This window comes from Myripristis murdjan, chromosome 14, assembly GCF_902150065.1.
Source record: "Myripristis murdjan chromosome 14, fMyrMur1.1, whole genome shotgun sequence".
NCBI classification, from domain to species: Eukaryota; Metazoa; Chordata; class Actinopteri; order Holocentriformes; family Holocentridae; genus Myripristis; species Myripristis murdjan.
Window position 1 is genome coordinate 12,449,742 of NC_043993.1, and position 12,153 is coordinate 12,461,894.

Genomic DNA, 12,153 nt, shown 5'->3' on the forward strand with positions numbered 1-12,153 from the left:
ATAACAAACCCAGTCATAGCACTTAAGAAGGCCTGGGATCGCCTCCAGGAATGTTATGCTGCACCTGAAATGATCGAAAAGTCTCTTTTCGACCGACTTGACAATTTCCCAAGAGTTTCAGGAAAGGAACACATGAAGCTACGGGAACTAGCAGATTTGCTGATGGAAGTACAGTGTGCCAAGGAGGATGGCTACCTCCCAGCTCTCTCCTACTTAGACACTGCACGTGGCATTGAACCCATAGTTGCAAAACTGCCCTATGGGCTTCAAGAAAAATGGATTTCAGCTGGTTCAAAATACAAGGAAGAAAATGGAGGACAATTTCCACCATTCGGATTTTTCAGCCAGTTCATATGCTGTGAGGCACGGAAAAGAAACGACCCCAGCTTTGCTATCCCAGGCACTAGCGGTTCACCCACTAAGTTTGAGAGAGCCCCGTTTAAAGGTACAAGGAACCCCATTTCAGTCCACAAGACAGATGTTGCTTCTACAGACACAAGTGCAAACAATGTGAAAGGTGTGAGTGACCCAAACAAAAGCTGTCCAATACACAGCAAGCCACATCCTCTCAAACGGTGCAAAGTTTTTAGAGCCAAGAACCTGGAAGAAAGGAAGATGTTTCTCAAGGAAAGAGGAATATGCTTTAGGTGTTGTGGTTCAACTACTCACTTTGCTAAGGACTGTCCAAATGCAGTTAAGTGTATGGAGTGTGACAGCACCTATCATGACTCTGCCATGCATCCTGGCCCTGCACCTCAAGTTAAGGCTTCCTCAACTTCACCACACAATGGCGGGGAGGGAGAAGAGAACAACACCATCAAAGCAGTTGTTAACTCAAACTGCACTGAGGTTTGTGGCATAGGACAAATTGGCCGGTCATGCTCCAAGATTTGTCTTGCGAAAGTATATCGCAAAGGCCAACCAGACAAAGCTATTAAGGCCTACGTCATCCTGGATGACCAAAGCAACAGGTCGTTGGCACGGTCCAGTTTGTTTGAGCTATTTAATGTAGAGTGCAAACCATACTCGTACTATCTGAAGACGTGTTCTGGCATTGTAGAAGCAACTGGGCGCAAAGCTGAAGACTTTGTTGTTGAGTCACTCGATGGAAGGGCCAAAATCCCTCTTCCTCCGCTTACCGAGTGCAACGATATACCTGACAATCGGGCCGAAATCCCGACTCCAAATGCAGCTCAACATCATGCTCATCTTGTCAAGGTAGCAGAGCACATTCCAGAGGTCGACCCTACTGCTGAGATCCTCCTGTTGCTCGGTAGAGATGTAATAAGAGTGCACAAAGTTAGAGAGCAAGTGAACGGACCTCACAATGCCCCCTTTGCGCAACGCCTGGACCTAGGATGGGTGCTAGTTGGGGAAGTGTGCTTGGGAAGCGCACACAAGCCAACAGTCAACACTTTCAAAACAACTGTACTTGACAATGGTCGACCCTCACTTCTCCAACCCTGCACAAGCTTCTTGCACATCAAAGAAAAGATTCATTATGGCGCAACAGCAAGTGATGGGATGTCAGAGATTGGGAAAGCTGCGGAAGAAATGTTGGGACAAACGGTCTTCAATCACACTGAACGTGACAACAAGCTGGCATCTTCGATTGAAGATGATATCTTTTTGAAACTGATGGACAAAGAAGTCTACAGAGATGAGTCTAATAGTTGGGTTGCCCCACTCCCATTTAAGCAACCAAGGCAACGCTTGCCCAACAACCGAGAACAAGCAGTCAAACGCTTTGCATCACTCCAGTGCAGTCTAAACAAGAGACCAGAGATGCAACAGCAATATGTGACCTTCATGGGAAAAATATTAGAGAACGGTCATGCGGAGGTAGCACCATCATTGGGAGAGAGTGAAGAGTGCTGGTACCTACCAACCTTTGGGGTGTTCCACCCACAAAAACCAGGCCAGATCAGGGTGGTGTTTGACTCAAGTGCCAAACACTTGGGGGTTTCTCTCAACGATGTGCTCCTCACTGGCCCCGATCTCAACAACACACTTCTAGGAGTTCTGATGCGGTTCCGGAAGGAAAGGGTTGCTATCCTGGCAGATATACAGCAGATGTTTCACTGCTTCTTGGTGAGACAGGACCACAGGAACTACCTGAGATTCCTGTGGTATAAGGATAATGACATGACAAAAGAAATCATAGACTACAGGATGAAGGTTCATGTTTTTGGCAACAGCCCGTCCCCTGCTGTAGCTATCTATGGACTCAGAAGAGCTATCAGAGAGGGTGCACAAGAACATGGAACTGACACAGTCAACTTTGTGGAGCGCCACTTCTATGTGGACGATGGCCTTCGTTCTTTGCCGACTGAGGCTGAAGCCATCGACTTGTTACGCAGAACGCAGACTTCACTTGCTGAATCAAACCTGAGGCTTCACAAGTTTGTTTCAAATAGCCATGTAGTCTTGAAAGCTTTCCCAACTGAAGACTGTGCTGCAGTCGTGAAGGATGTGAATTTCTGCGGAGAGGTTGCTCCTACTCAACGCAGCCTGGGTCTCCTGTGGGAGATAACAAACGACACGTTCACCTTCTCCGTGGCAAATGACATCAAGCCATTTACTCGTCGTGGTGTCCTCTCCACGGTGAACAGTGTTTTCGATCCCTTGGGTTTTCTGGTCCCAGTCACAATCCAAGGAAGAGCTCTTCTCCGGGAACTCACAGCAGAGCTGTCTGACTGGGATACAACATTGCCTGAAAATAAACTCAGTAAGTGGCAGGCCTGGGAAGACTCGCTTCAGGACCTGAGACACCTTCATGTACCACGCACATACACCGCGGCTTCTCTTGCTAAGGCAGTGCATGTTGAGTTGTGTGTGTTTTCTGATGCATCTACCAAAGCCATCGGTGCTGTGGCATACCTGAAAGCTGTACAAGAAGATGGAGAAACTCATGTTGGATTCGTCATGGGGAAGGCCAAACTTGCACCGCAGTCTGAACCAACTATTCCAAGGCTGGAACTTTGTGCAGCAGTCCTAGCCGTGGAAATGGCAGACTTGATTTGTGACGAATTGGATTTGAGGCTTGATTCCACAAAGTTTTTCACTGACAGCAAAGTGGTTTTAGGTTATATCTATAATGAATCCAGACGCTTCTACGTCTATGTTCATAATAGAGTGCAGCGCATCCGCCAAACCACAAGACCTGATCAATGGCACTACGTGCGCACAGAGGATAATCCTGCTGACCACGCATCAAGGTCTGTTCCTGCCTCACTCCTGGCACAGACAACGTGGTTCACAGGGCCTGACTTCCTGCTCAGCTCTCCTAACAAACCAGAACCAGTCCAATCTTTTGACCTAGTCAAACCAGAGCTGGATAGGGATGTCCGTCCACCAGTGAGTAGTTATGCTACAAAGTTTCAGGAGAAAGGCCTCAGCACAGAACGCTTTCAAAGGTTCTCCAGCTTCAACTCTCTTGTTCGAGCTATAGCACTCCTAATTCACATTGCAAGGTCCCACAATCTCTCCAACAGCATGGACAAGTGTAAAGGATGGCATAAGTGTGATCTGCCTCGCACTCCAGAAGAACTGTCTCAAGCAAAGGAAGTCATCATCAGAGCTGTTCAGAAGAGAGCATTCCTAAAAGAATTTGAAGCTTTGATGACAAACAAGCCAGTCCCTCTAAGCAGCAGTCTTCGTTGCCTCAGTCCAACCTTGCAGAACAATCTCATCTGTCTTGGAGGCAGACTAAAAAAAATGCTAACCTTGAGATTGGAGAGAAGAACCCAATAATCCTCCCAAAGGATGATCATGTTTCCTTGTTGCTTGTCAGGCACCATCATGCTCAGGTCAAACACCAAGGCCGTCACCTGACAGAAGGAGCTGTCAGAGCGGCAGGACTATGGCTCTTGGGAGGAAAAAGGCTCATCAACTCGGTCTTACACAAATGTGTGACCTGCCGTAAGCTTAGGGGCAAAATGCAAGAACAACGCATGGCAGATTTGCCACCACAGCGTCTGCAAACCTGCCCTCCTTTCACGTATGTGGGGTTGGATGTCTTCGGACCTTGGCCCATCACAACTAGACGTACAAGGGGAGGACAAGCTACAAGCAAGAGGTGGGCTATAATGTTCTGCTGCATGAGCTCTAGAGCTGTACACATCGAGGTCATTGATTCAATGGACACTTCAAGTTGCATCAACGCTTTAAGGCGTTTCTTTTCTATAAGAGGACCTGCCAAACAGCTCATGTCTGACTGCGGCACAAACTTCATGGGAGCATGTAAGGAGCTTGGAATGAGTAAAAACCAACCAGACACGACTGTGCAGAGGTACCTAAACCAACAAGGGTGCTCATGGGAATTCAACCCACCACATGCCTCGCATATGGGTGGTTCTTGGGAACGTCTAATTGGGGTGGCCAGAAGAATTCTGGACTCAATGCTTCGTGAACAGCATACTCACTTAACCCATGATGTTTTGTGCACACTGATGGCAGAAGTGACAGCCATTATCAATGCAAGGCCACTAATCCCAGTTTCAAATGACCCTGAGGATCCATTTATTCTGTCACCATCAATGCTTTTGACCCAGAAAGTTGGAGTCCCACCTCCACCAGGAGACTTTACAGACAAAGACCTCCTCACCAAGCAATGGAGACAAGTACAGGCTCTTGCCAATAAATTCTGGGCCCGATGGAGTCAGGAGTACTTGCCAACTTTGCAGCACCGGAGAAAATGGAACAACTCACACCAAAACCTGCAAGAGGGAGACATTGTGCTTCTAAAAGACAGTCAAGCTGCCCGCAACAACTGGCCGATGGCTGTGATCACAAAGGCTTTCTCTGGAGGAGATGGAAGAGTGAGAAAGGTGGAATTAAAGACCACAGATCAAGGACACTCAAAGACGTTCTTCAGACCAGTCTCAGAAGTTGTCTTACTTCTTGCAAAGACTGATGTTCAGAGACCCACTTAGTTCATGGGGTGGTTGGTTAGTGACCTCACTGAGGTCAGGCGGGGAGTGTGTTGCCCTTATGGCATAGATTTGAACATGCTTTTATTTTGAAATACCTTTATTTTGAAATGTGTTTACTTTACTGAGGAAGTTACATGTTCTCACTTAACTTAGCTTGACGAAGCTAGCAAAATCAGTCATCAGTGTTTCTGTGTTCCTTAAAAGTAATCCACACTGTAAACGCCACAGAGGCAATGTCGTAAGTAAATAATTTCATAGTTTTATATGTAAGTTATTGTTAAAAAATATATATTTACATGGAAAAGCATTCGATTAGTTTGTATTAAAAAATATTTCATTTATATGTATTTACATTGAAGAACGCACATGTTGCAGAGTAAAATGATGATTTTTGTATTTTGTTTTGTTACAGTTTTCACTCTGACCTGTAAGATGATACAAAAGAGCCACAGTAAACAGCAACAAAAGCTCACTACGACTCAAGTCAATCATTTGCAGGGAAGAGTTTAGCTAGTTGTATAGCTGCAGTTCCTACACTGTAGCGAGGACATCATAGTGATGGTTGGCTCAAGTTATCAAGATACAGTAATAAGTCAAATATTGAAATTCTATATGAAGTAATGAGAGAGCAATTATTGCTTGAAAGGATATGTATGTGTCTGAGCTACAAGTGCTGACTCAAAACATTTCTGCAATGTAGAACATATTCATCTATGCTAATGTTATGATAGAACATGCCCTCTTTGACATATTATACACTGCAAAAACTTAGAATCTTACCAAGAATGTCTTATTTCTAGTCAAAATATCTCATTACACTTAAAATAAGACATGATCACCTCAGAAGTAACTTGTTTTTAGACAATTTTCACTTGTTTCAAGTGAATTTTCACTTGAAAAATTGCGTGTTTCATTGGCAAAATTTGCCAGTGGAAAAAGTGAAAATTCACTTGTAACAAGTGAAAATTGTCTAAAAACAAGTTATTTCTTAGGTGATCATGTCTTATTTTAAGTGTAATGAGATATTTTGACTAGAAATAAGACAAATATTCTTGGTAAGATTTTGAGAGTTTTTGCAGTGTACATTTTGTTACATTTCATAAGCCACGATGAGCATTGATCTAAGTCATATGTAGCAGCTTTTATAATTGTCAGGGTGATACTTTTATCAAGTTGTCTAATTTTTTTTTTTTTACCAAAGATGCCTTGAAACCGTGTAAACAATGCAGATAACTTCTGTTAGATTTGTGGTGAGGTAACCTTTGCATCACAAAAGTGCAGTATAACTACTGTTGTGAAAAAGGCATATCATCTTTATTTTGGATGCAAAACAGGGGATCAGGACAAGAGTCGGGCCCCACATTATTGTTGTGACACATGTGCAACTAAACTTCGTCAGTGGCTCAACAAAAAAAGAAAATCTATGCCTTTTGCAGTTCCAATGATTTGGTGAGAGCCAACAGATCACAGTAGTGGAGCTGTAAGTGATGAGCTTGGGGAGCGATTTCACCAGGACATTGCAGCCATGGAGAAAAGGTATCAGGGAAAATGGAATCCATCTATGCTGGCTGACCACTGTTGGAATATGTCAAGGGATGATCCTGATGCCGTGTACAAGAGACAAGCCAAAAAGCGCCATGTACATACTGAATTCCTGTTGTTTTAAGTGATGTTTCAGTTTGTATTTTCCTAATACATTTAGTTATAATAAGTCATGAGACTCTTCGTCGTCTGCCGCTTATCCGGGGCCGGGTGGTGGGGGCAGCAGTCTAAGCAGAGACGCCCAGACTTTCCTCTCCCCGGACACTTCCGCCAGCTCCTCAGGAGGGACACCAAGGCGTTCCCAGGCCAGCCGAGAGACATAGTCCCTCCAGCGTGTCCTGGGTCTTCCCCGGGGCCTCCTCCCAAGACTGAGCAACTGTTAGAGTCATGAGACTTCTTTTGCTTAATCCTTGCCAGGGTAGCACTTGGACACTTCAGATATAAGTATTCTTTCAAACGCAAGATTTATGTACATGCATATATGTAATAAAACTTTGTCATTACATATCTTTGCAACAGCCAATCGTCAGTTTTATCATTTGTTTTCCAGTTCATCGTATCAAAGTATGTAAGATTTAGCCAATTTTATCTCGGAAGCAGACAATTTCCAAAAATTTGTATACCAGTGATATTAAAGACAATGAAATATTAACTAATGTTGTTGGATTCTTTCTGTCATGACTGAATGTGGTAACGTCACCTGAAGTGCATGTGGCAGCACCTCTAAACTAGACTAGACACTGGACTGTCATTCTGTCCTTGCACTGCACTCACCCTGATCAAACTGTACTGTAAATTCACTGAGTAACTTTCCGTGATGATGCACATGTGCAATATTGTCCTAAGTGCGGATGTGAGTTGATAAATGACACAACATAACAGTCACCATTTGCACAATGTTTTTGCCTTAAAGTACGGTACATTGAGCAACATTTTACATTTTATAATGCATACTGTAGGTGTTTATTTGAGGCCACAGTTGCTATGTGTGCATCCTCTGTAGCTAGTACAGTTTGAGAAGTATGATACATTTAAAATTGGTCTTTGGCACATCTTGCCCCAGGGTTGAGCAAAGTAACGGGGCAAGTTGAGCCATATGGGGATAAAATGTTCCACAACTTGAAATATTTATTTCTGTTCTTTTCAGTCCTTTCACTAGGGCCTTCTCAGCATGCAGGGTAAGAGAATCTGTCAGGTCTGCCTCTGCAGAGAATCAGATTCTAGCAACAAAACTAATGTTTACTTCAACATAACTGAGAAGTTCTCTGTCAACACAGTATTTGTGCTGTTCTGGTTGAGCCTGTGTGTGTGTGCATGTCTGTGCGCGAGTGTGTGTGTCAGTCATAACCTGTTCATGGTATCTCGGCTTTGTTGATTTTCTTTTAATTCCTCTTCAGTGTCATTCTGTCTATCATCTGTTCCTTTGTCTTTCATTAGCTGCTCTTTAGATCCTTCAAGGGAGGCTGAACCCCTGTTTGTTTTGAATTGTTGACTCCTGGAATTTTGGTACCTGCTCTGTGAGATTAGAGAATAATACTTATACAGAATATAATACTTAACACAGAAATATAATTTTACATTTAGCTGAATGTAAATGTTATTAGACGGAGGTATGCAAAGCATGTTCGCTCAACTTGCCTCAGGGTTTGTGGCCCATTTTACTTCACACTCATCACACTGACAAATCAGCTTGACTCTGTGATATGGTGACTGATATGGGAACAAAACCTCATTTCAACAACATGCAGGTGGCGACCTGAATTTGTCCATTGTGGCAACCTGTCCAGGTGTTCTCTGCCTTCTGCCCAATGCCTGCTGGCATTGGCTCCAGGCCCCATGAATGTCTCATACAGCTAATCAGGCCCGCAGTTATACTGGACCTCATGCTATACCTCATACCACCTTACAGTAATGTATAATAAAGCTCCAAACATTTCTGCTTTCATTTAGGTATAAAAATTACAAAATGTTTACTATGATGAAATCACTTGACATACTGCGGCTAATTTCACATTTTTTGCTCTGGCTGTCTTAACGCTCTCTCCATATGTTCTCCTCCATCACAGATTCAGGCAAAAAAAAAGAAACAAAACTTTTCCTAAATCGCTGATCTCATGATTAAATTGTGGCATGCATGGCATACATTTTCAGCTTGGGCTGATCCAAGGTGAACTGAACCCCAAACTGCTTAGTGCAATGCAATAGCTTAGCTCAAACCACCAAAATAAAGACAGCGTCATGAAAAAACACTGCTGGTTATAGGGGCTGTCTTGTTACAATTGGCCTTATAGTCCGATTGTCTCTTGCATTATCCACTGTATTATATAGTTCAGGACAGCTTGACCGCTAAGCAGAGGACAGATAAAACAGGAGCCAGATGTACTTTCTCTATCTTGTTAGTTAGGTCTGTTGCATTAGATACACGCCGAGTCAACATTCACACACATAGCATTACACATTCTAGAAACAAGGACATGGACAGTGGTTGGCCTGTCCATGTCTGGGTAACTGGCCAATTATACTTGGTTGCGTTTAAGTCCAACCTATGTATGGGGCAGTCCCAGCCCAAGAAGATAAATGTGCATCATTTCCTGATATCGGGGCTCTTTCTGACAGAGATCCTGCGAGAACTCTGTCACTCTGAGACCAGCGGTGCTTTATATGTGACCATAATAAATATTTCATCAGAAAATTGAAGATTGACTCCGGTCTGTTCTTGGGCTTTCAACAAAAGAATCGTGAGCTAACAGTCTCATTTCTTGTGTATCACGCATGACTGTACCACGTTTCTTGTTTTTCATTTGTTTTAACTTGAATGTGTGAAAAATTGCAGAATACTGAAATGGGGTGCACTGAATGCTCCACAATAAAAAAGAAACTTTCATTTTGAAAAAGATGTTAAAGAAAGGGATTCCTGCATAAATTGGCTCGACGGCCCCGATGGATCCACTTGGATGAGATTATGATTACACACAAAAAAGGATTTTCCAAGAATAAAGGGAAAGCGGAGACGATAAGAGGGGTAAGGTGGGTGGAGGAGGGAGAGGCGCTCATCACGGTGTGATCGCCACCAGCCACAAGAATATCAGGTCAGAGGGAGAGAGAGAGTATCACTCAATGAGTTCATTTCGCCCAGAGAGGGATTCACTACCTCTTTAGCTCTGGAAATCCTGAGACGGTTTCCCCCGTCTGTTTTAGCTGAAATCTGTCCCACAGCATTTGGCACACAGATTAGAGCAATGGGAGCGAAGGGGCAGGGTGAATTTAGAGACTGTGAATTGCGTTCCAGGCTGCATTGACTGGAAAGGAAGGGCTGTGAAGACATTAAAGAGTGGAATCATGTCCTGCACAGAAAGAGGGAGAGAGATAATAGACCTTTGGAGGGGTTTTTGCAGTGGAGGCATTTAAAGAAGTAAAATAATTGGATGCTGAAGCCCCCATTCACTAAAAGCAAGAATGTGAATCCCATTATTTGTATGTGTGTGTACTGAAGTGTGTGTGGGTGGGTGTGTATTTGGAGGAGGTGAAGTGGGGTGGCGGGTGTTGCTACTCAATATATTCACAACCAGAAGTTTTTAAATTCTTTTCTTCCACGGTACGCTTTATCTACCGTAGTTACCAAATTGGGACAGTTTTGCTGCAAGAATTGTGTCTTGGGACCGGGCCAGGTTGTGCACAGGTACCTGGGCATCCAACACTGGACTGCTTCATCAGAGATATTGATCCCCTCATGGCTGTTCTGCTCCGTGGCAGATGAAAGGGAGCTGCTTTCCAGCTTTGTATCACTCGTATGAACTTGGCTGAGAATGAAAGAATGCCTGGGAGAGGATAAATAGAAACGGAGACAGACGAACTGAATGAAAATCCACAGCCTCCTGTTACTCTAATTGACTGTGCTACGGTTTAAAGAACAACAGCACAAGGTTTGGGCAAGCCCGTCCTCATTTAGCATCAGACAAATTGATGCTGACTGAAGCTGATTTAAGGTGATTTAAGCAATTATTCAAACATGTCCCAGCTCACCTCCTGTGACTATTGTTCATTTACAGTTTATTGGAAGGTTGGCTCAGTTGGCTGTTGTTCATAAAGCACAGAGGATCCAAACCACATCACGCATCCCAGGTTCACCTTGGTCTTCCTGTTCTCAGGCCAACAAACCAAGTGAACACCACATGCAAAATAAAAACAGATATCACCCTGAGATTTTTTTCACAGATTCTTTTTGTTGTCAGTGTGGCTGTGTGTGCATGTTTATATGCTTTTGTACGCTTGCAATTCTGTCCTAAAGAAGATCAAGAGTCTACAAAAGGATAGAAAGATGAAGAAAATCCTCAAAATTGAGAATAGTTTGTCTATTCTATTCTATTTTAAGGATAGCAGCTGGATTTAGGAATAAAACAAGGGAAGTAAGTCTAGTATTATGGTAAGAGCACTCTGAATTACAGCTACTAATTTTATTAGTAGCTGTATTATTATTATAAACAAACATATAAATAAATAATAGTAATAATAATAACTGTATTGTTTTTGGCTTAATACTCCCCTTCTTCCTGTGTGTTGCTGATTAACTTTGATTTTATGACAACAACCTGTCAGTTTAGCAAGCTGGCCACAGGCGTTTGGGATTGGCACATCATTTAATTCTGGCAGCAGCATGCTCCACTGACATGGACTTGACTTGCATACAGATCCTCTCCTCTTCGGTCTCGCCACTGGGACATCCAGTTAACAATGTTGTGCAAGAGCCACACTTGACTACAAGAAAAAACAAAATCAAATAAAAGTAAAAATTAAATAAAAAACCTTGGTCGTAAAAGGTCTAGTGAGCTCATGAAGAATCATTGTAGTCGGGTGTTAACTAGGAGGGCCCATTGACTTTGAAGATATACATCTGTTATGAATTGTGTTTTTGTGTTGTGTTGGATGTATTGCTCTTTCTCTACCCTCCCTCTCTGCATCAGCAATCAGCTGTCTCTGTGAATGAGCTGCAGGTGTGTGTACCTCTCCCAGCTGACCAGGTGACCGAGCTGCTGCCTGCTGATTGGCTGATCATCCACTTCAAATACCAGCTGATCCCAGCCGTCAGTCTCTCTGTTTTCTCCTACTCCCAACCAACAGCAGCCGGCTAGTTAGAGTGTGACTTTGTGGTCTGGTGCTACGTAGACATTTGGTTTGTAGACTTGTGATAAGTATTTGCCCTTTGCATTGTGTGTTTTGCTGTGACTTTGTCACTGACTTTTGTATATATTGTAAATAAGTGTAAAAGCTGTAGCAGACCCTAGTAGGAGGGAGAAGCCATTTTTTTTGTTGTAATTCTTTTCTCCTGTTTTACTTGTTAGGAGGTAGGTAAGTTTCATTGTCTTTTGTTTATATTGTTTTTCTTACAGGTAAGACAGGGAGTTTTGGTTAGTGGTTTTGGTTTATTGTTTTGGCTGTGCTCGCCTCCGAAGCAAATAAACTGCTACTTTGCCTTCAAATTTTTGTATGTTGGCTGTTGTACTTGGGAGTGGGAAGAGCGGGGGCCAATCTTCGTGTGTGACCCTGGTGCCCCTAGGCCAGGGTCATAACACATCTATCACTTTATTAAATTTTGTTTTTTAATCTGCCCAAACATGGAACAAGTCCTCAAATCCTTTTCTTAGGTTAAAGCATCAAAAGCATACTGAATAATTTTCAT